Raw genomic sequence first — 26,907 nt, forward strand, 5'->3', positions numbered from 1 at the left:
ATTCTTCATAATAATCTATGCAAATATAGCTTAAAAGAGACTGCTAATATGAATAAAGCTTGCGCAGATGTGAACATACTCACTGGTAATTTAACAGGACTATTCATGTGCGCAACTGTTCCTTCACATGAATGAGACTTGCACACTGAATCCTAAAGTCTTAGAGGATGATTAATGAAACAAGTTGATGATTTCTCTTCAGCATATCAGTACAGTCAAGAGCAGGTACTATCTGGGAAACCAACAAAATCTTCCTATTTGGCCTTCTACAACTCAGGCTACCTGCTTTGTTTGCTCTGAGCTGGTTCATACTGGGTACTGCTGGGAGCAGGGAGAGGCAGGAGCCCATTAGGCTGAGCAGATCATTACACAGTCCTTTCAGAAGCTCTTTTTCTGCTTGTGGGAAATTATAGCCAACAGAAGCAGAAATAAAAAGACCAGCACTACTACTCCTCCTTACTAACCCTCAGATTTGGTTTTTTAGCAGGAGCTAACATTCAGATGAGCTCAGGTAGCATTTCTCTTATCTAGCATTATTTAGTTTTGTTTTAATCTGAAACAACCCAGCTACAAACCTAATCCTCTGCCTTCATCTGTGTAGTTCTTCCTTCCTGCCTTTTTAGTAAACCTCCACAAGACCACCTTCAGGCACACAGCATGCCAATTTTAGAAGGGTGCTCTCTGTGTGGTCTTCTGGAGAGAGGTGGTCTCCAGAATACATACAGTACTCTGCAGTTTAAAAACTGCAGTGTCCGACTCTGGCTGACCCATCTGATGCTATCCTCACTCCTTTGGCCATACAGCTCACTTATACTTGCAAATAAAATGTCCAGTGCCTTTTCTCTGATCCAGAGTGTGGGTGGCACACTGTCCCTTTACGTGGCTAGATTCTTTTCTTGTACATACTATTTACTTTACTGTCCCTGGTCTACCCCAGAAGTATGTTCCAAATGTGTCTGAGAGTATGCCATTTGCACAGACTTGCAGCTGTGCCAGAATTGTGTCAGGCAGGCTGCAATAAAGTCATATGGATGGTTGCTCATCCAAGCTTAACCACAAAGCGTTTTACTTTCAGTTAATTCTCCGTCAACAAGACGTCCCCATATGTAGGGGGACACAAGACTACACTTCCCTGTGGTTCTGTGGTGTCGTTTTCCATCTCTCATGAAAACATCATATAAGACAAGTTGGATAATATTAGAGCTTGATTTATATGTCAGAACTCATATCACCCAGCTAGTGTTGTGCTGTTGGTTGAATTCAAAGGTTGGTTTTAAACTGTTTTTTAAAAACTGTAGTTGTATTGGCAGTATTATGAATTTCCCTACTGATGTTTGGAAGGCTGCTCATTTTCATAGATACCCCCTGATAAACCAGAGGAGGTATGCATGTGCCATTTAAGTTGAAGTTAGATTCTGAAGACTTTATTTCATGTAGGTAAGTCATTACATGGTTGGTTGTTGCTCTCGGTAACTAAAGGAAAAAAAAAAAGACTACAGCTTTAAACCCACTTTGAGGCTTTTTTCCTAATGAACCACTGTTATTCTTTTTTGACCTTCAGTTTAAGAAGGAAGACCCTAAATTACTCATTTTGATCAGCATCTCCTTTTGGCCTTCATTCTCCCTCATTCCTCTTTCACTGCCTTTTGAAGTTTCAAAAACCAAGATCTGCTCTTAACCTGCGGTTCTTCCCAACCCCACAATATTCTTTATAAATCTTTGAGTCTCTCATATTGTGTTCCCTACTGTATAGAATAAAGTGGAAATTGACTTCTGCAGAGTCCGTTACCAAGATTTATTGATCCAAAAGGATAACATTTTCTTAGGCAAAACTGAAGCTAAACATGAAGGGAAGAGACTAAATATATTTGGTCCTGTGAGATTTTATTGCTGAGGTGCCAGGACCTTATTTCCATTTTGGAATAATCTATTCTCTTTCTTTCCTTTTTTTTCTGAGCTCACAAAAAATGTCCATATTTGTTTTCCATGTTGTAGTTCAAAGCTTCTCTTTTTAAGTTTTAGTAAGGACACATCTCTGCAGGCTTTCCCTTAGGCCTGAAGTGGGTTTGTTGTTCCTGAAATTTCTGCAGCAGTTCTTTTTAATATCATGCCAGCTTGGAATTGAATTGCTTTTCACCTCTGGCATATGTGACATGAAAAATATACATTTCTGTGTTCTGAAAATAAGAGACAGTTAATATTTTGACATTTAATGAGTCTAGACCTTCCAGACTCAAATCTTTACATTAGTATTTTTTCAGCCTGTCTTTTAAGATCTATTTTTGATGTTTCCAACTGATGTAATTTAATATGCTTTAGAAACTTGATTTGCCAAATTTTGTGTTTTTCAGCATAGGGCATATATTTTTCAGAAAGGTTAAGAGTTACATGAAATGAGTAAAATGGATTTGTATATACCACACCCCATTTGCAAAATGCTTGATAATAGCTGAACCTTAATGTGTGATTTGTCCTTTAAATATCTAAACAAAGCCTAAATTTCAATGTATTGTTAAATGTAAGCAATACAGTAATAGCAAAAAAAGAGCATAATATAAATTATTTCTGGGACAGTGGTAATCAATCCCTTTTTTTGATAAACAGGCTGTCAAACTGACATTTGAAACTTCTTAGAGAAATCATAGTGATCATAACTGTAGTTTTCTCTTTTTTATAGCCAGCTAGAGTTTGAATGCCTTGAGTTGTCAAAAATTTTTTTTTGCCTCTTCCATAATTCATTGATATTTGTAAATGCTGGTTATCTATCTGCTCCTCTGATTTGAGCTCACCCACCATTGCTAACAGTTTCCTAATGTAAATATCTTCTCTCTTTTTTGAGACACATGGGGATATATTTTCTCACATTAAGCTCATTTTTGGTATGGGTAAGAGTTGGCTTTCAGGCCAGAAATCAGCTTGGATGGACTCCAAAGCTCCTTTGACTTTGAAAGATCTTTGTACAGGTGTCCATCCCCATGGATCTGATAGGACTCAACACACAGGAGGACTACTGTGGCCATGCTGAGCCAGACTGAAGTAATTGCTTTGAGTTGCTCCACTTGCAAATTTATTTCATTTAATTCAGCTGGTTTCACTTATAAATCTAAAATGACATAAAATCTTTGTCACTACAAATCAAATTATTCCAGTCTTCAGCATTAGATGTTGTTTTGACTTTCAAAATGTAGGCAAAGTTCTGTTTTGTGGAAACTGGGTTTTAATACAAACTGGTTAGCATAATGCATGAGTGGTGAGAAGATTCTGTAATTAATAAACTAACCCATATCTTTGTTAAATTAATTGTTTACAGAAGTTGATAAACTATTTTGCCTTCCAGCCATGTGTATGGACATAGACTGATTCCTTTACAAAACGCACTTCCTGCAACCTGCTGCTTGGTACAGGCTCAGTGCAGGTTGGATTCTCATGATGTTTAATACCTCTTAGTCTTTCCCAGTGCTGATAATTTTGGAGCTGGAGTTTTGAAGTATGTGATTTGGTGTTGACAGCATGGCCTTTGATTCCCACTGTGACCATTATGACTATTAAAGACATGTGTCATTAAAAAGCCTGTTCTTCAAGTTATCCTCCCGTGTAATTTTTGTTTTCTTACTTCAGCTCTGTTACCCTTTCATGTGTATTGTTTTTTACCTCTTCTCAAGTTTGTATCATATATAAGACCAGGTGATGTCCAAAGAAGCTTTTTCAAGCTGTTCCTTACAGGAAAGAGAAAGAAAACTGGTCCTTCAGTCCTCAAGATTACTAAGCAGTTCCTTAGCGACTACAATCAGAATTACAAACTTCATGTCACTTTTGTCCGCTCTTAAAGACCAAAGTAGTTAAGAAATGCTCTATGTGGCACAACCAATGGATCATTTTTGGAAAGGTACGTTCTTCATACTCATGATAGTTTGCCCCCTGCTACTGTCATTTTGGTGTACTGCCTTTTGGAGTAGTTTGGACTACTGCCTCTCCTTTTAGGTCAAACTGATCCTTTTAGTATTTTGTCAGACTGAACCTCAGAGTTTTAAACATTATTTTTTCATGTGAAAGAAACACTGGGGTTTTTTTGATCCCCATTGCTCTCTCTACTCAGACACATACACAACCTCTCACTGTCCAAGACATTGTTCTTCAGGGTGAATATTGCCCACTTCAAACTAGTGTAAATGGATGTTAGGCTATTTTGCTTCTGGTCTTGGGTGAAGTCTCTTTCACACCAGCTTGGAAGCACTTATCTGAGAAAGAAATCAAAGGCTATGGGCCCGAATCTGAATATTCATAGTGTCTGGGGAAACATCGAAGTTGTCTGTGTAAGCTTTATTTCATGGTCCTTTGTTTTCTCTAGAGATCACATACTTAAACACAGTCATAATTTTAACAATTATTTGAAAAGACAGTGTGAAATACTAAAGCCATGAAACATGGGCTTCCTAACAGCTAGTCTGAGTATTACTTTCCTTAACTGTAACGTTTTTTTGATGAAAAGGTAATCATCAGAGTGTTGCAAAGCTTCAGGAAACAAATGCACCAGGGCACACATTCTTTAGCACTCGTGCACACCTTCACACCTTGACAGTTTCACCTGTATTTCTCAACCTTTTTCACACACATATATATATCCTTCCCTCCCATGTAATGATAGGTGCAGTTATGCTTAATCACTTTGCTATTAGAAGATTACTTCACACTATTTCTTGGCCCATTCAATCACAAGCAGATAGAACTGTAGGAATAACCTTGTGTTTTAGGACAGTCATACCCAAGTCTTTGAGATGAACTTTTACATCCCCTATGTTCACATGTTCTTCTTAACTGGAGACAAAGGAGGAAAAGTGAGAAGGGTCTAGTTGTTAATCACAAATATAAATGTAAATATTTGTTTTTTATCTTGGAGGAACTGAAGCTGCTTCCAGCCATTAAAACAAAGGCATTCTATTGCACCTTCCTATTGCACAAAACTCTTGCCATGGAAGAAATGATCTGTTGTCAACTATTTTTTTCTAATTTCCCACAAATTTAAGACCTTCCATGATGGGAGGACTACACAGTACAGCGTTTGAGAAAGCCTCAGGAAAAGTAGTTCCTTTTAGCAAGTTAAGTATTGAACCTTAAGTTCTAGCCCACAGATACCATGGGAATTATAGTTATGAAGATTACATTATTGTTCTGAATTTTAGAAAACCTACCTACAAGTAGAGATCATGAAGTGGAGGTAATATCTATGAGAGAAGGCACCTGGGTATTTGGAAGTTCTAGGGTTAAGTTGTGAAAGTGAAAATTCATATGTAATATTTCAATCACTAGGAATCCTCATGGAACTAAAATAGTCTAATTCGTGAATGCCTGTATTGTTTGTGAACTCACAGAAATACTGGGAGGTAGTCAGGAAACTCAAAGAAAATGGAGACTTTAAAAGGAACAGATTTGCACTTTGATGAGGTCATCAAGCAGCATTCAAGAATAGCTCTAATCATTTTCTCAAACATTGTAGAGAATACTTTCTCCTACAGGACACAAACTAGAAAATCGTTATGCTAGTGTGTATGGAGCTGTACTATTCCCACTGTCGTGGCTTAAACTCAGCCAGCCACACACCTCACTCGCTCCTTTCCCACCCCCAATTCCTCCCCCCACTCCCAGAGGGATGGGGAGGAGAATTGAAAGAATGTAACTCCCATGGGTTGAGATAAGAACAGTCCAGTAACTAAGGTATAACACAAACCACTACTGCTACCATCAATAACAATAATGATAAGGGAAATAACAAGGAAAGAGAATGCAACCGCTCACCACCCACAGACCGATATCCAGCCCAACCCAAGCAGTGATCTAGCCCTTCCAGTAACTGTCCCCAGTTTACATCCTGGGCATGAAGTGCTGTGGTATGGAATACCTCTTTGGCTAATTTGGGTCAGGTGTCCTGTCTCTGCTTCCTCCCGGCTTCACCTCCTCCCTGGCAGAGCATGAGACTCAGAAAGTCCTTGGTCAGGGTAAACATTACTGAGCAACAACTAAAAACATCAGCGTTATCAGTACTGTTCCTAGGCTGAAAGTCAAAAACACAGCACTGCACCAGCTACTAAGCAGGAGAAGAATGACTGCTACTGCTGAATCCAAGATACCCATGTTTCAGGAACTAACAATGAGAAATGAATGTTTCTTCCACATTCCCAGTTCTTCATAACATTAAGTTGGATCATTATCCTCATACACTTCTGCAGTACCACTTTTATGCAATGATGAGCACCTTATTTTGCAACGTCTAATGTTATTTTGCAATGTCTGAAACTGACAGTTTTAAAAATATTTCTATCTTTGAATAAGAAAAGGTCATACTTTAAAAGTTTTACAGCGCTATGATAGAAATCAATATAGTGACGGTCAAGCTATCTACAAATTTTTTTGTAATATTTTATGTAGTGGTTTAAGCCTTACAAATAACACACATGGGATCCACCAAATTTTAAACTGTTGCCTTTCTAGGGGCCAAAGAAACCCTCAATTAAAAAAAGAAATCAAATAAAATTTTAAATGAATTATGAGAGCTAAACATTGATTCCATATGGAAGCTGAAGACACAGAACTTATTGCTTTAATTTTGACTATTTTTTTCTTAAGATTATTGTATAGAAACTATATTAAGATGATGTGAAGACTTTGAGGTCAATAATTGACACACTTTAAAGATGGGATTATTTAATTTGATGAATTCATTGTTAGACTGTTTTTCAAAATCCCTTTTTTTCAAGAGTTTAAATGTCAAATATTATACCATTTATATCACTTGTTGTTTATATAGTTTTACCTGATACAATTCCAGTTGCTTAGGAATCATTTTGTGTTGCATCCACATATGTTAAAATACATACATGGATTTACTTTTTTTACTAAGAAGTGCTTGCTTATACTTTAGTGAACACAGCTATCATTAAGAATTTTAATGATCAGCTCATATATTGATGATAGAAATGGAAGAGGTTGTAAAATTAATGTGCTATGCTGATTATTTATTTTTGTAAACAAATTTATTTGGATAATATTATATTTTTTCCATCGAATAAGTATAGTTTTTCAGACAACAGGTGAACACATTTAACAATCTTGCCTTGTAATTTGGTATTTGCTGTATTAAACCTGTGGATTCTGAAATTCTTACCTTCCCTTATAGCTCTTTTTTTTCTGTTGATAAGATGAATTTTGTAGAATTTAAAGTAAATATTAAAAAAGGGGTCTGTAGATGATTAAACAGAAATGAAGTACAACAAAGCAATGTCTTCACAGATAATCTAATGAAATAATGCAGGAAGCTCAAAAGCTCAGAAAAGCAGCAGCAAAAGAGCTGCTTAGTAATCCTTAATTGTGCTTAGGAATCCTTAATTGTGCTCTCAAAACACAGTCTGTTCTATGCAAGCTTCCAGAGACGCGTTACTTCCCGGCATTTTTGGTGCGATTTTTGCAAAAGGTTTTTATCTCCGTGAGGACTCTGAAGAGTAATGCTTAATGTTGTCTATTCAATATGCAAACAAATTATAGTTAGAACTGCGAGAACATAATATGAAGAATGTAAGTTAAAAAATAATAAAGAATTACATATATATACAAATTATACATATGTCCATATGTATGTGAAGAATATGTACAAATGAGGGAAAGCTGAGGGGGTAAGAGAAAGTGGAATGGATCTGAAAAATGTATAAAAGATTTATGTCACTCTTATTAGAAAGGACATAGAGACAGGATTGCTATATAAATTTCTCTGTTAAACGTATATTTTCTTTTTAAACACGGTTGATTAAGAAGCACAGAACCAAGATGTTTATACGAAAAGTAATAGGCTTTGACTGTCATGTGTTTCCAGAAGAGAAGCTTGCATTTCTTTGAATGAATACTAGAATAAAATTCTGAAAACTTAAAAAAAGAAAAAAAAAACAAACCAAAACAAAATAAAAACTCTTCAGAGCCACAACCTCCTATATGTCGAGAAAAAGGAGGGTGAAAATATATTTTCTTATGACAAAACTTGTTTTATATAAAAGTTGACAGGCTGAGAAATTAATAGCGGCAGTTGAAACCAAAAGAAACAAATCAGAGCTAATGATAGACTTGTTGAAATTGTGTCTGGTTACTTTGAGCACCTGTAAAATTAGCATATGGAGACTTTTCAATTTAGGCCAGCTCTACTGAAATAACTTGTTTACTCCTGAGGTTCCTCTTAAAAGTGCAGTGAAATTAAGACTACTTACAAAGTTTTGCTTTATTCTTTTAATTTGCTTGAATAAAGTGTATCATTTCTGCCTACGCTCATGTTTAATAGCTTTTGTAAAATGTAATATCCTCACTAAGAGGACATTATTCTTGAGAATTATTATAAGGGAAATATTTATGTGAGGAAATTTAGATAAAAGATAGAATGAGGGCTCCTATGACTTCCTATTCAGTTTACAGTTAATCTGAAGGCTTGGAAAAATAGTGAATTCCATACACAATAGCAGAGATTTTCACCAGCAACAACTGGAAAATTCAAAACCAGTTGTAATATATAGATATATTAGATGTGTAGAGGTTAAAAATAAATTCATTTTCTCATAAATAATTTTTTAGAAAAAAATGTTTTATGATAAGCTTATTGGGCCTCCTTATTTAATGCATCTCACTGCTCCACTACAATTGTCAGAAAGGCTTCAGTTCTCTGAAGCTAACATTGTTTTTTCTGATAGACCCTTGGACTGCAAAGTTGATACTGAAGAATGAAAAAGGGACTACTGTATTTCTATCACTAAGAAAAATCCAACTGGGTACACAAACCCCTCAAATTTGTGTATGTATATAATTAAATTATACTATTGTTATCTGTGTATTGACTAAATGTAGAGTTGCAACATCAATGTCTTCTCAACCAATGAATATCTATGTACTGTATCATATGCACAGCAGCTGGATTCTTACAATATTACTTGTTCAAAGGTCTGAACTACTTATACAAATGAATGCTGTCAGCACATGCTTCACTGGGATTAGATACAGAGAAGGGCCATAGTAATGTACTGCATGACGGCCCTCTATGAAAAGACATGAGACACCAGGTTACCAAGAATGTGGAGAAGGCCAGGGTCTCAGTGACTTTTTTGCCTTGGTCTTTACCAGTAAGTGGTCCAGCCACACCACCCAAATCACCTAAGGCAAAGGCAGGTGCTGGCAGAATGAAGAACTAGCCACTGTAGGATAAGATCAGGTTCAAGACCATCTAAGGAACCTGAGGGTGCATAAGTCCATGGAAACTGATGAGATCCATCTTCAGGTCCTAAGAGAAGTGGTGGATGAAGTTGCTAAGCCATTATCCACCGCGTTTGAGTTGTGGCAGTTTGATAAACTGGAAAAGGGAAAACCTAAGCCCCATATTTAAAAAGGGAAAAAAAGAAGACCCAGGGACCTACAGGCTGGTCAGTCTCACCTCAGTGCCCAGCAAGATCATGGAGTGCATCCTCTTGGAAAGAATTCTAAGGCACAGGTTAAATAATGAGGTGATTGGTGACAGCCAGCATAGCTTCACTAAGGGCAAATCATGCCAGACATGTCAGGTGGCTTGCTATGGCATCACTGTGTCATTGGTAGATAAGGGAAAAGTGATGGGACTTGTACAAAGCATGAAATCCTCGTCTCTAAATTGGAAAGACATAAATTTGATGGATGGACCACCCAATGGATAAAGAATTGGCTGGATGGCCATATGCAGAGTTGCGGTCAACAGCACAACGTCCAACTGGAGACAAGTAACAAGTGATGTCCCTCAGGGGTAAATGTTGAGACCAGTGCTGTTCAACATCTTTATCAGTGATATGGACAGTGGGATTGAGTGCACCCTCAGCAAGTTTGTTGATAACACCAAGCAGTGTGGTGTGGTCAACATTCTGGAGAGAAGGGTTGCTATCCAGAGGGACCTGGACACATTTGAGATGTGGGCCAGTACCAACCTCATGAAGTTCAACAAGGCCAAGTGCAAGGTCCTACACCTGGTTCAGTCAATCTGAGCACAAATAGAGGCTGGTCAGAGGACTGGATTGAGAACAGCCTTGAGGAGAAGGACATGGGGTGTTGGTCGATGACAAACTCAACAAAACCTGCCAGTGTGTGCTTGTAGCACAGAAAGCCAACCATATCCTGGGCTGCATCAAAAGGAGTGTGACCAGCAGGTCAAGGGATGTGATTCTTCCCCTCTGCTTTGTTCTTGTGAGACCCCCCCTTGGAGTACTGCGTTCAGCTCTAGGGCCCCCAACATAAGAAGGAGGTGAACCTTTTGGACTGAGTCCAGAGCAGGGCCACAGAGATGATTGGAGGGCTGGAGCACCTCTTCTGTGAAGACAGGTTGAGAGAGTTGGGGCTTTTCAGCCTGGAAAAGAGGAGGCTCAGGGGAGACCTTAGAACAGCTTTCCAGTCCTTAAAGAGGTCCTGCAAAGAATCTGGAGAGGGACTTTTTACAAGGGCATGTAGGGATAGGACAAGGGTTAATTGCTTTAAACTAGAAGAGGCAGATTTAGAATAAGGAAAAAATTCTTTACTGTGAGAGTGGTGAGGCACTGGACTGGGTTGCCCAGAGAAGTTGCGGATGCCCCATCCCTGGAAGTGTTTTACCATTCTATGATTCTGTGATTCTCAACCTTCCTTTCAACCACTTGAGAAATAACATGAAACTAATTGCCTTCTTCATGTACTGCAAATGTGTAGCAGGAGTGCAATAAATACCCTGGCAATAAAAACTGGCTAAATAGGTTGCTACTATGGCTTATCACCTGTTCGGAACATTAAAATGAATGTCATATAAACCTTTGGAGTTTCTTTTTTTGAAATCCACAAACCAAAAGGACCTCTGAAATTTTGACCCTGTGGCTTGATTTTATAACAACCAAGATTAGTTTCTTTAATAAATGGCTATGTAAATAATATCAAAACATTTTGACCCTTGCAGATTTGTAGTGCCCATGGGCTTGATGGATGTCTTTGGAAGCACAGAAGTGTCTGCAATCACCGAGTTCTTCTGTACCATCTTAGCTTTCATTTTATTTTGTTATTTTGTCCTTTTAAATGTTATAAATATGCATATGCATAGGTATTTAAAACTGTGCCTCAAGGATCTGAAATTCAGACAAATGTCTGGGGACCAGTTCCTCATATGGAGTTAACTGCAGCCGCCCATTTGCTTATAAAAATGACCCTTAAGTTCCATTCTGGTCCAGTCTTACAGAATGATCTCACATCCTTCCCCAGATGACTAGTTAAGCAGAATATGTACATACATTCATATGTAGAAAAAAAATAGTGAAGTAATGTAGTCAGGATTACATCATGTCTATGGTTAACAGGAGACAGGGCGCTAGGTTTTCTCTACAAAGTTTGTGTCAAGAAGCTGCAGGCCAAAAGGTCAAGAAAAATACTTGGAACTGAACATGCAAGGGAGAGGTGTAAGAAAAGATGGCAGTCTGAAAAGGTCTTGAAAGAGTTCTCTAGAAAATGCACACTGCTGTTACACTGATCTCTCACAATTTACAGAAGAAACAAATTGGTAACATTGAAATCTGAGGGATTTCTGGGAAATAGTGGTAGTAGAACAAACGTGACACAACTCTTTCCCACAGTAACTTCATTGTCAGTCATAGCATTTTTTTTTCCACTTGAATAGTAAACCTACTAAAAAACAGTTATGATGTAGAGGTTAGGGTACTTCAGATATGGAATGAAATTACCATGAAGTACCACTATGAGAGACTGATAATATCATAAAGTTCTGGTAACAGATTTCTTTGCAAGTCTTTACATAATTCCTTCCTCAGAAATGCATGTTATTCCAAATAACACCAGGAGTGGGAGAGGCTCAAGTGTTTTGGACCAGTTAAAATCAAAATATTGAATGGTGACATTATTTGTTATATTTGTAGTCAAGTCTGCTTCCAATAAACCTTCAAGTGAGACTTCCCGCAAGTGAATGGAACACGTGTCTGCTGTCAGAGTTGTCATGGGGTTCCCCCAAAAAAGGACTTAGAGGTCAGGACATATCTTTCAGATACATCATGGTAAGCATCCTGTGTAGGTTATGTCTCAAGACTCAGAAAGAGCTACCAGTGTAATACATTTGCAATTGAAGTCTTAGAGGATATTTTCTATTCTAAACTATATTTTCACAGTACTTTAATGGCCTTTTCTATACAATGATGAAGTGGTAATATTGTAGTAATATAAATTTATTATTTTTTATTAGTTATTTAAATACTTTTTCACAGTTTCACTGGAAGAAAAGGTTATGCAAACTTCTGTTTTCTTTGGATATTTTTTTCTCATTTCTAAGAAATTTCCCTCCTTAAATGCCAAACTGATATACATAAGGGAGGAATTATTCAACCCTTACCAAATACTTTACTTACAGTGCTTTGCAATAGTCAAGGAATGTACAATTTGATACTAATTTAATAATTTGCTTAGCAAGTTTTCTCCTGTTTATCATTTCTCTATTTAATCTTATGCTTCAGATATTATTTTTCAATTTAAACATACCATTTTAATTGCAAATTTAAAGCCAGTACAATGCATTTAGTTTCATACACAATTTCATGTGACCTTTGATAAACAGAAAAATGATATGTGTACATAGTTCAAGGAGTAAAATTTAATAAAAAGAAAGGGAAATTAATATTGTTTTTTCTTGGAATATGTCAACAGGGTACAGGTTTCTTGATATTTTAAAAATTATGTAGATATTATTGTAGAACTGTTTATCAAATACAGCTATTCTTTTCTTCATTTTAGTTTTACAATTCATTTATAAATCCCAAATGATGATTTTCATATTAGAAAAGATCTTAGCCCAAATTTCTGTTTCTACTTCTAATTAATGGGTTTGATAAACTGTATACAGCTATATTACTCTCATAATATATATTTAGTATGTGCCTCCAAATTGTCATCATCTTGCAGCAACACTCATCAAACATTTAAAAGGAAATTACTAACTTCAAAGTGAAGCTTTTTGTGCAAACACGACCGATGTATTTGTGACTGTATTTTTTATTTTATTTTAGTGGAATGGACACAGAATTGTGTTCACAATCACTCTTGCTTCTAGAGCTTAATTTAAATCACCAAAATGGGTCCCGATGGCACAAAAAGAAGGAGAAACAAATTAGAGGAAAATATGAGGAAACAAATTTCTTGTTACCTCCCTACACAAGTCACTGTCATGACATGAGATTAAGTCACAAAAAAGTAGCAAGCAAAGGTCAGGAAGGACTGTTTCAAGTATTGTGTGCAATGCAGATGTGCTCCATATCCTATGTTCCATCAGTTGTCGGGTTTTGTTTTCTGTGGTATACAGCTTTGTTCTTACTGAAATATATGCTTTTCTTATGTCCTTATGAAGTGGGTTTTTTTGTCCAACACACTCCTAGCTCCACTGAATTTGTAATTATCAGAAGATGACATCTACTCCATCATCAGCATTGCTAGAGAAAGGATTCAGTATTGGTAGACACAGGATAGCCCACTGTATAGGTCTACTACCATTTACTTTGATAGTGAACTATTGATAACAACGATGACCTGGTTTTTGCAGGCATCAACCTACTTATTCTACTTAGGCTGAATCTATACTGTTACTACATTTTGAAGGATATTTATGAGTACAGCATGAAACCCAATGTAAGAACCTCATTGAAGCCCAAATATGAGATGCCCATTGTCTTTACTGGATGAGAGGTCTGTTCTGTTTTTGCAGAAAGACATAGAGTTGGCTTGATTGAATTTGCTCTTGACTGCTCCATGTTATCTGATTCCTTTTCCTAGGTGCTTCAAGATGACAGATATCCCATGAATCCCATTTCTGGTGATGGAATTTAAGAACTTATAGATGCCTAATTTTCTTTATGTATTTATTCAATGCTATTGTATTCAGTTTTCCAGTCTTTCAATACTTCATCATTTTAATCCTTCACAAATTTTCAGGATCTCATTAGTGTGATGACTATTGCTTCATCTATACAACTTTAAAAAGCCACAGAAGTAGTTTATCAGGCCCAGAGAACTTACATTCCTTGATATTTAAAAAGTTTATTCTCTTTATTTTGTGCTATTCTTTCCTATTTTATTTTTAGAATTCTTTAGCCATGTGAAAAACAAACAAACTAACTAACCAAAAAAACCCTACCAAAACCCTCAGAACTCTAATTTGTTAGTATACTCAGAAATACAGTTTTTAATGTAGAATGATATCAGAGACAAAGGCAAAAGCAATGATACAGACAACAAAGAGAGTGAAGTTGAAAGCTGTTGTGAATAAAAAAGGAAAAGTCTGGACTGATGTCTCAGCCCCAAGTTTCCAAAATTCAATTAAACTCCATCTTCTCCTCACTGATGTTTGGGAAGTTCTTTCCACTGTTGGGAAGCTCTAATTTAAGTGATATTGTTGTAAGGCATACAATTTTGAATCATGAATCTATGTGACAATATAATAAACTATCACACACATTCAGAACAAATGCACTATTTACATGCTTTTTACGGACAGATGTTTTGATGGTTTGGAATAGCTTCTGTGTTGGTACACTGTTGTTCCTTCCACCTCTGGGAGGCAAAGAAATAATCGTGTGTTGCACCTGTTGAAACAGGCATGCTCTACTTCCATGGATGCTCAGTAGGAGGAAGCGAAGGAAGACAACTACCAAGGCAAATAATCAAGGACCAGATCATCTCTAGCATCCCCTTTTCTGGTTCAGTAATAATCTGGATAATGAAATCCACCTATCTATTTTCTTCTTTTCCTCTTACAATTTTTTTCCTCCATGCTATGGTTTGCACTCAATCACCTAGCTACAATGTGTAGGAAGAAAAACTGTTTTATCAGGGAACAGGAAGGGCAGTGGGGAGGAGTTCAATCTACCTGACATATGCTGCGGTTTTACAGACTGCTAGTACTGAAATGTCCTAGGGTTTTCTAAAAATTATAGATGACAACTGGTTAACTTAGAGAGCGTTTCATCCTACACAGAGGAATTCTGCCTTATACCTCATTTTGACAGATAAAGAGGACCTGATCACAGAACTAAAAAATAGTGGTTTCTTAGGTGCAAATGATTACAACTTGATTTCACTACTGTATGCAAACAGAATAAAAGACAACAATGAGATATACACTTGGTACTTAAGAGGGTCAGTTCAACAAAGCTGAAAGTGATTATGAGACAAATCAGCTGGGAGAAAGAACTCAATTGGAAAAATCTAAATTATTTTTGCAAACTATTTAATAAATTGAAACTAGATGTCTACAATGCTATTGGCAAAAATTTAACCTAGTCAAACCTCAAAGCAAACAGGAAACTAGCATAGAGGATGAGGGAAAGCACTTACAAAAACTGGCAACTCCCCAAACAATGAAAAAGCTATGAAAAGAAAGAAATAAATGAGAGCAATGAATATTAATTAGATCAACATTATTAGTAGAAAATTAATTAGAAATAAAAGTGCAGAAATACATTAATAAAATTAGCTGGTTTTGTTCTCCCCTTAGAATTTTATGAACGCAATTTGCAAAAAATCAACATACTGAGTGCTGATCCTGACACTGATGAGTGGAGGTGCATGAGCTATCTTTGGTTGGTTTGAGGGGACAGAACATAGTTTTCATGGTTTTGGTCCCACTCTAGGAGGTACATATTCTCTTAATATCCTACCCTGGTCTTCACAGCCCCCACTACATATCTAAGTATGTATTTGTCAAGAACATTTTAAGGACCATTAACAGTGCCATTCAACTCATAAACCAATTTGATATTGTTACTGGGTTTGGTGGATTCTCCTCTTTGTATGATTTTCTTTCAGGAACACACTGCCTTTTTTTCAAAGCTGTCCATAACATCTTTGTAGCAGTTTGTTTGTTTCTTAATTGGTAAACATAATACAATCTATATTATGTGTATGTGGTCTTTGCACTCATCAGGCAACATAGGGCATTTTCATTAAGAAACTGTTGGCCAGCTCTCATCACTAACTGTGCATCTTTGGAGGAGTACTACTGACATTAGTGCTCATCCTGCCTTATTTAGGAGTTACATTAAGTACACAGAAAAGAAAGTATTATGACTAGTATTGACTGCAAATACAAAAACTGAGGTTTTGATACTAATGAAGAGGATAGCCTACTTAGGCAAAGTACTCTGGTTTGCTGGTAACTTAGAATCACAGAATCATAGAATAGTTAGGGTTGGAAAGGACCTTAAGATCATCTAGTTCCAACCCCCCTGCCGTGGGCAGGGACACCTCACACTAAAACATGTCACCCAAGGCCTCATCCAACCTGGTCTTGAACACTGCCAGGGATGGAGCATTCACAGCCTCCTTGGGCAACCTATTCCAGTGCCTCACCACCCTAACAGGAAAGAATTTCCTCCTTATATCCAATCTAAACTTCCCGTTTAAGTTTTAACCCGTTACCCCTTGTCCTATCACTACAGTCTCTAATGAAGAGTCCCTCTCCAGCATTCCTATAGGCCCCCTTCAGATACTGGAAGGCTGCTATGAGGTCTCCAAGCAGCCTTCTCTTCTCCAGGCTGAACAGCCCCAACTTTCTCAGCCTGTCTTCATACAGGAGTGCTCCAGTCCCCTGATCATCCTCGTGGCCCTTCTCTGGGCTTGTTCCAACAGTTCCATGTCCTTTTTATGTTGAGGACACCACAACTGCACACAATACTCCAGGTGAGGTCTCACAAGAGCAGAGTAGAGGGGCAAGATCACCTTGACCTGCTGGTCACGCTCCTTTTGATGCAGCCCAGGATACAGTTGGCTTTCTGGGCTGCAAGCGCACACTGCCAGCTCATGTTCATTTTCTCATCAACCAACACCGCCAAGTCCTTCTCCGCAGGGCTGCTTTGAATCGCTTCTCTGCCCAGCCTGTAGCTGTGCCAGGGATTGCTCCGACCCAGGTGTAGGACCTTGCACTTGGCATGGTTAAACTTCATGAGGTTGGCATCAGCCCACCTCACAAGCGTGTCAAGGTCCCTCTGGATGGCATTCCTTCCCCCCAGCGTATCAACAGAACCACACAGCTTGGTGTCATCAGCAAACTTGCTGAGGGCTCACTCAATCCCGCTGTCCATGTCAGTGACAAAGATGTTAAACGAGACTGGTCCCAGCACCGATCCCTGAGGGACGCCACTTATTACTGATCTCCAGCTGGACATTGAGCCATTGACCACAACACTTTGTGTGCAGCCAACCAGCCAGTTCCTTTATCCACCGAGTGGTCCATCCATCAAATTGATATCTCTCCAATTTAGAGACAAGGATGTCATGTGGGACATTGTCAAACGCTTTACACAAGTCCAGGTAGATGGCATCAACTGCTCTACCCCTGTCCATCAGTTCTGTAGCCCCATCATAGAAGGCCACCAAATTGGTCAGGCAGGATTTCCCCTTAGTGAAGCCATGCTGGCTGTCACCAAGCACCTGTTGATTTTCATGTGCCTTAGCCTGCCTTCCAGGAGAATCTGCTCCAAGATTTTGCCAGGCACAGAGGTGAGACTGACTGGTCTGTAATTCCCCGGGTCATCCGTTTTCCCCTTCTTGAAAATGGGGGTTATATTCCCCTTTTTGCAGTCATCAGGAACTTCACCTGACTGCGATTATTTCTCAAACATGATGGCCAGCAGCTTCGCAACTTCATTTGCCAGCTCCTTCAGTACCTGTGGATGGATTTCATCAGGACTCATGGACTTGTGCACATTCAGATTTTTAAGATGGTCTTGAACCAGTTCCTCTCCTACAGTGGGCGCAAGGTCTTCATTCTCACAGTCCCTGCATCTGCCTTCCAAGACTTGGGTGGTGCAGTCAGAGCCTTTGCCAGTGAAGACTGAGGCAAAGAAGTCATTCAGAACCTCAGCCTTCTCTAAATCCTGTGCAGCCAGTTCTTCTGAGAGCTTCCTGAGGGGGCCTACATTCTCCCTAGTCTGATTTTATTTGCTATGTACCTGTAGAATCCCTTCCTGTTATCTTTAATACCTCTAGCTAAGTTTAATTCTATTATGGTCCATAACTTGACCATAACCTTTTGCAATTCTTTGATGTTTAAGCAGTGAATTTGAAATAATTGTATGCAGACGAGTTTACATCAGTATTTAATTTTTATAGTTTGACTACTGTAAACCTACACCTACTGCTTGCATCCACAAGAGAAGAAGGATATTGATAAACTGGAAAGCTTTCAGAGGGTGTTGAGTCATGCCGTGAAACTAACTGAAAGACTGGAAAATATTCTTCCTTCTGTAAGACTCCATCAGTCTATGGACTGCTCTGCTCATGTGGACTCATCCACATGAGGTGTGAAAACACAATAGTAGATTGATCGTCATTCCAGTGCCAAAAGAATATGATCTATTTCTTGGTAGTAAAACAAGAAATAACCAGACTTGAAATTAGGTAGGAACTGTTACTACTGCAGTAGCTTATCAGTTTTGCAGTAGATTCAAGAGGATGCTTTTTTAAAACGTTCTTAAAACGGTCTTAAAACGTTCATTCAAGGTGGCTGTCTGGCTGTACTATGCAAATGATAAGGCTAACTGATCACAGTGTCTGGCTTTTCATTTCACTTGCTCACAAACCCCTAAAAGAGGAATTGCCTCCTCTGTGAAGCGATTGGTGAACCTCTAACACTTGGAATAATTTACCACCTTGAAAGGATGCTTTTATCTTTCATGAAAATGCGGTGCAGATCTTGAAGAAATCTGGTCGTTTGACAGTGTGATAGCTGTCCATCAGCTTCTTTCTGTCTGACAGAAAGAAAATGTCCTTGGTTCGGCTGTAGCAGTCATTTTTCTCCTTCTTAGTAGGTGGTGCAATGCTGTGTTTTCAACTTTAGCCTGGGTGGTTTAGCTTAAACCACGACAGAAAGTGATAGGAAAAAGGTCCTTAAAACTCTGCCTCAGGTCTTATTTTCTGATGTAGTTCCTCTGAAGTGCCCCAGATATATCTTGGATAAGCTAAGAGTGATACTGCAAAAAAGTGCGGAGGCATACTGCCTGTGTCATATCGTGCTCATGATGATGTTTATTTCTGTCACCAGGGGACCTAAGTTTAGAGAAATACAGTTATACAGTAACCTTCATCCCCTCTTCAGGGCTACTTACCACAGTCAGATGTCCAGCATCTCAAATCAGGGCAACAAGTCAACCACAGAGCTGCTTATGAACAAGCAGCCTGGAGGAGACAAAAAGGCCTGTAGTTTATGAGCCACCTGAGTCCTCCAGGTTGAAAGCAGAAACACAACAGGAAGCATCTGTATTCAGGATGGCAGTGACAGCAGGCTGTGAAGTAAAAGCATCCTTTCTCTGAGGTGTCTAAAGAGTGGAAGTTTTGGAAGCTGGATCCAAAGGAACTGTGGAAATCAAACATTTAGGTTGAATGAAATCACTATTCCACAGTTTCTTTCTGAACATCTTTTGTGTAAGGGTTCAGAAAGGTGAGGTGAAAAGCAAGTCAAATCTAAGGTAAATTACTGACATCAGTGCAAGAAGCTGACAGGGAAAAAAATGAAAGAGGAATGGAACTTCAATAAGGTACCCACTGCTGAAAGCATCACTTGAAAGTTTTTACTTTTGCCTTTTCTTTTATTTAATGTTCCAAAGACAATGTAGGAAAAGGTATTAGGAGAAGGGGAGTTTGAATATATAGAAAGGGTCTTTTTTGTCTTTTGTTTTAATGTCAGTTACAGAACCCTCTCTCCATATATATTTTAACAAATCATGTTTCCAGATTCAGATTACCAATGTAGACAACACCTTATGATAGACACTTTAATATGAAACCACACTGATTTCTAATTTAAAATTATCAGAGAAAGCTATAATTATTTTGGAACTAGAGGGGGAGAATACTCAAATATTTAAAATTGTTTCAATTTTTGGGTGGTATAATTTCTGCACTTTAAAAAAATTATTATGGATATTTGTATGTAGAATGACAAACTTTTATTTTTAATCTTCTGATGATGAGTAAGTCTTGTGGGAAGAGAAATTGAGTCACAGTATCACAGTGCTGTTCCTCGGATAACTTGTCCAAGTGAGCTGCAAGATATACTAACATGGGCATTGGGATGCATTAATCTGGCTCCACGCTTTTTCATTACTTTTTAGCTCATGCATAGTTTTTTTGGCATCTTCCATGTGACATCATAATGGACTATTCTAAAAAGAATTACATCACCACAAACAGTGTGGGTTGATTTAATATACGGATTGCAAATATGTAATTAGACCTTATTGAATCAATAGATTCCTTGTTATATTTTATGTGTATAAAATGTTTCTAAAACATTACAACATAACACTACATGTGTAAAGGCTTGGCAAAAATTGTCAATGCATCCTTCCTTTTGTCGTATCTGATTAAGTTGAATCAACCATTGTATGACCTTTGAAGGTCCCTTCCAACCCAAACTATTCTATGTTTTTGTGATTCTATATGGCACTGGAAAAGCACAGTCAATTTATAGAGGCAGATACAGCTTCAGTCTAGATACGAAGAGATGAACAGCAGCACATTACAAGATTAGAATCATACATGTCAGAGGGAACAGCATCAGTAGAGCCTTAGTCAGTCATTCCCTACAAATCTACTCCTGATTGGAAGAGTTTAAACCTCATTTTCCACTGTCTTGGACCTTCTGTGGTCTTTTTGTATCCTAAAAGTCTGTTACAAAATCATATTAGGTCAGAGTAATAGGTTTTTACTGTTTCTTTTTAATTCTCTATGGATGGATTCAACTTATGGGGCTGGGCAACAGAAAAACATGCTTTCAATAAGCAGCCAGTTTCACCAGTGGAGGAGGCTGTGTACTGAGTAGAGCTCTTCTGCATTACACCCATTATGATTTGCCATCTTCTTCTATAGTCTCCCTGGGCTATGGCACGCCTCTCTACTGCCTCAAGGTAAACCGGTAAAAAGTAAAATATACACTGAGAATGGAGAGGACTGTGACTGAGTCTTCCATAACACAGAGAGGTAAAGGTAGGAAGATTTCTGCTAATTTAATGAGATGAGGCATGCTTTTCAAGGACTCCAGCTCCAAAGATATAAAATGTCTCTGAGTTTCCTACTGTTTGGGCATTTCCTTTTTCACCCAAAGCAAGTTGCACATAATTTGTCCTCTAAACAGTAAGACATCTGTTTTTCCTGCCAGAGGCCTAGCAAGAAAAAATGCTAAGCTAACGAGAACCTGGCTTATTTGTATTGAATTAGTACAGTCATTAGAACTTTGAGTATTTTTATTTGGTGACAGTTTGCTACTGATACCACCTTTGGGACAAGCACGTCTCTCTTTTATCTTGCTTTTCTTATCACTGACAGGAGAAAATGACTGATTGGCTTTGGCCCTTGCTTGAAACTCCTTTTCGTGACTTTATTGAGTGCAGATCCTGTAGCAAATAGATATTGCTAGTATGCGCCAGTCTTCATTTACTAGCCTGAACAAGTGCTGACAGATGAGGGAGCTGACAGTCTGCCCTACTGTTGAAGCTGGAAGATATAGTTACATGTGAATTTGCTGGCTTTTTAGACCTGAATAACTGCAATTGTGTATAAGGGTCACCTCTGAGCTCAGCTATCATTCTGAAGAAAAAATCGAGGCTTTTTTTAAAAATTGCTACATTTTTGGCCTTCTGATAAGTGATGCCCAAGGAATGCATGGCCTTGGAAAATCAGATTTTCACAAAATGGCACAGAAAAAAATGACACTAATGCTATTAACACAGCAAGCAGAAATGTTAGGTATAAGTATTATCCAAAATAAACCACTGGTATTTTTTCCAATAACAGTGACTCTCAGATAAGTCACTCTCTCCCTCTCTAATGTTTGTCTGCCTGCCTGTGGTCCCAAAGATTTTTGCACCATTTTATCTAATTAAATGTGTCATTGTCAACTTGTCCATTCAGTGTCTGCTCCTCCATTGACTTCAGTGGTACTAAACATGCAGGGCCCTGTTACAGCAAAAAAAAAAAGTGGTCATGATTAGGTTTATAACCCCAAACCACTGCTCGCTCTTGAGAATTTGTGATAGCGGTTTGCCATAACAGTATAAATAATCACAGAGGACAAACACAAAACTGCGTGCTCTGCACTCCACAGTTGTTTTTCAGATATATGATGTTTTAACAGTCTTGGGTTTGGGTTAAAACTCTACCTCTTTTCCCTATATTAGCTTAAAATCGAAATTTCAAAGCCTTAGTAAACAACTTGCAATTTACAAGAAACATGCTAACCAAAATAGCTCCCTAGTGACTGTAAGCTTCTTATTAGGATGAATTTGAAAAGTAGTAGAAGAAAATGTTCAGTGTTTGCTCTGACTCCCCTTAGTCTCACAGCAAGAAGCGATAGACTGTAGGTGGTCACTGAATGGTGGTCACCTCTATCAATTTTTCTTCATCTCTAACGTCTTTCACTTTTTGTCTTTCAGCTTTTATTTCTCTTATAATGTTGCAAATGTTGCAAATCAGTAGTTCAGCATATGATTCCTTGTAGCAGAATGGATTCCCATATTATTTAAAACACAGTTGCTCTAACACAGTATTTTCTGAGAACTTTTTGAAATCCTTCAGAAATGTTTTTGAGTTCACCTAAAGCAACTTCTACTCTGTGCAGGTCATATGCATCTAATTTTCTAGGCAGGTTGATATCTATTCCATCAGCATACACACAAAAGTGGTTTATTTTAGCCCTTTAAAGATTTATACATAAGTACTTCAATGGCACAGAGTTTATCTACGAATCTGCTTTGGTTACTGCTCTGATACAGTCACAGAGAATGGTCCTGTTTGCATTATGTTATGAAGACTTAGGAAAAGGAAAGAAAGCTTCTGCCCTGATCTCATTCTTCTTTGTTATTGACATACATAGCTGGAAAGAATGTTTTCAAGAATTTATTTTGGATTTTTTGTTATAGTGACGAACATAAGTCTTTTCAATCTTATAAAATTCTAATATGACTGAAGAACCGATAAAAAGATCACAGGAAGGAAAGTTAAAAGGTGGGGGACTTATAGACGTACTCTTTAAAACTGTTTTATTTTATTTCTTGTTAATATCCATCTAGCACAACACCTAATTAACATTCTGGATAAAATGCAGCATTATTAAGGCTTCACAACACTCATAGACACCTTTCGATTAAGGTGCATGAGTTCACATAAAACATGCTTTTCAATCCTCAGAAAAAGCTTTTAGGAAGATCAGTAGAGTCTTGACAAATTTATGTTAAACAAAAGGAGAGAGGCATTTGGGAGTTTGTTTGGGTCCTTTAAAAAAAAATGTATAAAACCAGCTTTCAGGCCTTTTTCAGAAAGAAGCAAGAACTCTGTAAATGCCCAATTTTTAAAAGGCTCTGGCTAATATTCAGAGATTGCTACCTTTTTTTAGAAACAATGTTTCTCAGAGACTAGCATTTTCATCAGGGTTTCTTGTCTCTGCATAACCTTGTACTGAATTTGAACCACTGAATATTTTTTTAAGGAGGAGAAAGGTAGATCTGGCTTAATACCTGAACAAATCAGTGCCGTCAAGCCATTGGAACAAACTGACATTCTGGAATCAATTCTATGATCCCCAAAGTTTATGTACCCTCTTTTTCTTGTTATCAGCTAGTTGACATACCTTTCCTGCGCTGCTGTGCCAGACTAATGGCATTTTATTAGGAATTCTTTGTAAAATGAAATTCAGTAACATGTAAGTGAAATTCATATAGAATCTTAGTGAAATTTTATGGGGTTTTGGTTGTTTTTTTTTTTGTTTGGGTTTTTGTGTCGTCTTTTATTTTTGTGGAGCGCAGAATATTATTCAAACACAATGCCAAAAAATACTAATTTTCAAGTACTTCTTTTTCCTGTCTTTTCTTGCTTTTGTCAATCTAAACTTTCTTTTCCTTCCATTTTTTTACTTAGACAAATTATCTTTCTTTCTAAGCATTACTTATGGTTTAAAAAAAAATGTATGTAATCTAGAGTTCACTTAAAGATCAAGTACCATAAACTGGTGTTTTCAAGTATCCTGAAAGTTTATTAATGCTTTCCAACTCATTTCCTCCTTCCCTGCCAAAAGCACTCTTTTGTGGACTGTAAAGTTTTTCAAATAATAGACATCTGATCCAAGTTTCTTATGATTTTTCTATTCAAGAGATCACATACTTTCAAAAATCTGGTAAATTTTTATTGTAGTACAAAAATCTGGTACTCTGAATGGGTGCTAAGAGCTGTGAATTTATTAGCCTTTGAACATCTGTTAAAAAATTCATTTCCTTATTCTGAGAGATTCCGATTTGCTTTAATACACATATTCATATGATGTTTAAGTCAGAAGAAGAAAAGATTGCTGAACCTTCTGCTCACAGTATCTGATACCAAAATGGTCATGACCTTTAAAATAAAAAGCACTCTTTTGAAGTACAGTGCAGGTCTGTAAAAAATTGTCATTTGTATGTATTTTATGGGCTTGACAGCAGCATTTGCATCTCTAAATAAAGGATCCCTTTGATCGTGTATGACTTCCAAAAAGGAGGCAGGCCATATATTTGTGATCAAAGATCTCATGGATGAGATGCAAGCTTACACTCCCTAAAATAAATACTTGACAGAGTCTTAAATTGAGGTCTCAGCACAAGTTTCCCCCTCCTACCATAAACAATTTGTGATCTCACAGAAGACTGGCATCAAGAAGAACAAATACAGAGGGAACCTGAAAAAAAGTTAATCTTTAGCATCTCATGAAGGATTAGGCTCTTTGCTTTGTGACTCTTGTGTAGCCACAGAATTTTTTGATCCTTTTGAATTCTGTGACAATATGTAGGACACCTAGGCTGTAAAACAACATTAAACTCAATGTTAGTGTGGCACAGTTAACATCTACAAACTGGACTAGCAATGAGGTTTAGAGCAGGGTCGGACATTTCTACAATCAACAATCTTTTCTGTGCTTTTGATTAAAATTTAATAAAAATGCTTCAGTGAGGTGAAGACTTGTGCAGAGCAGGTGAGGAAAGAACAACATTTATTCAGCCCAGATCTAATCCAGTCACTTTTTCCTCTTCTCATATTCCCCATTCATACAGAAGGGCCAGAGTGTCCCATCTATTCCTGAAACAAAACAGGCAGCATGACATGGTCTTTTATTCAGGAAAGAGGATTTAAAAAAAAGCTCCTATTTGTAGGACCTGAGGGATCTAAAACTCTATCTGCATGCCTCTACCAGTCACAGCTCACCTATTTAAGCCAGAGGTTTTTCTTTGACTGCAAGGATATAAAATTCCAGTAGGGTCACAGTGAGTCCTATTCAGAAACCCACCACTGTAAAATATAAGAAGGCAGAATTCAGTGATGATCTATTCAGTGCCAAAATAAACCAACAAACCCAACAGTGCAAAGTCCCAGTGTGACTGTGGAGTTCAGGCTATGCAAACTGTTTAGACCAGACAAACTCTGCAGCTCTGTCTCAGGATACTCTTTACTGATTAGGAAATGGTGCTGGTGAAATTATCACATTAACATTCTAAAGGAATAAGAAAAAAGGACAAGAAAAGGGAGAAAGAAAGGGAAGCTGTGGGCAGATTTCTTCACTATGCTCTCTGAAATCATTGCATTGCCCCCAGAACCAGGACTGTATCTTGATAGGCTAAAGTCTGTGTGACTGATTAAACACTAAAGCAAAGTAGAAGGTAAGTAATAAAGCATGCAGTTAAAAACTGATTGTATATTGTGATTTTATATTGTGTGCATTAATACTGTGCAAATGTCTTTGTTGCTGCAGCATGTTGGATATACCTTATTGGTAAAAGGACACTAAAGCTCCCCTGCTTCCCCATGAGACATTTGAAAGGCCAGGATTTAAGCAATGAAACACTGGCCTTCAAAAGTCTTATGTCATAAACATATAAAGCAGTCCAGTACGGAAGGTCAATCATCAATCACTATTACACTGCTCTTCCTGTGTAGCACAAGCAACTTCATAGCATAAGCCATTTTATATTGCACCCAAATCCATCCTGACATTGGGCATGCAAGTCATATCATTACGGAAATGCATGGCTCTAGTCAACATGTACTGTGCTGAATCATAGAATCGTAGAATCATTTATGTTGGAAAAGACGTTTAAGATCAAGTCCAACCGTTACCCCAGGCCTGCCAAGTCCACCACTCTACCATGTGGCACCTGCGTGCCGCATCTACAAGTCTTTTAAATAGGTGACTCAACCACTTCCCTAGGCATCTTGTTCCAGTGCTTGATAATCCTTTTGCTGAAGAAATTTTCCTAATATCAATCTAAAACCTCCCCTAACTGGAGTGAATTCTAGTAGAGGATGTGTTTGTGACCTCAGTTTCTTTATCATTCCTTCAGTAATTTTTTCATTAAATCAAAATTTTAGATATTGAGATTTTTTTAAGATTTTTTTTTTTGGTTACTAGTAATTTATTGCTACTAGTAATGTACTAGGTTTTTTTTGTTACTCTGTTAAGTCAAAAGAAAACAGTGAACAAGACCTGCTGAAGAAAGATTTCTTTAACAAAAACATTTGTCTTGTTGTATGATAATGCAAGGAGATTTTCTTATGTCTATGCAGGCTTTTAAATCAATGGGTAAAGACATAGAATAGTTTAAGCAGAATTTGTATAAAATGGAATTCTGATATAGCTAGTATAATCATGCAACAATTATATGGAAAGCATAAATCAGAGTGCGAGGGAACTCAAAGCTGACCAACCCTATAATATGAATAAAATATGGCTTATTTTAAAAGTTGAAAATACACATAAATTATCTATAAAGTAAACTTTCAGAATATCAATAACCTTATAACTAGACCAATTGGTACTACAATAATCTGGTGAGTCTT

This window comes from Pezoporus wallicus, unplaced genomic scaffold, assembly GCF_028554395.1.
Source record: "Pezoporus wallicus isolate ANWC-B61680 ecotype Strahan unplaced genomic scaffold, APGP_CSIRO_Pwel_v1 contig_749, whole genome shotgun sequence".
NCBI lineage: Eukaryota > Metazoa > Chordata > Aves > Psittaciformes > Psittacidae > Pezoporus > Pezoporus wallicus.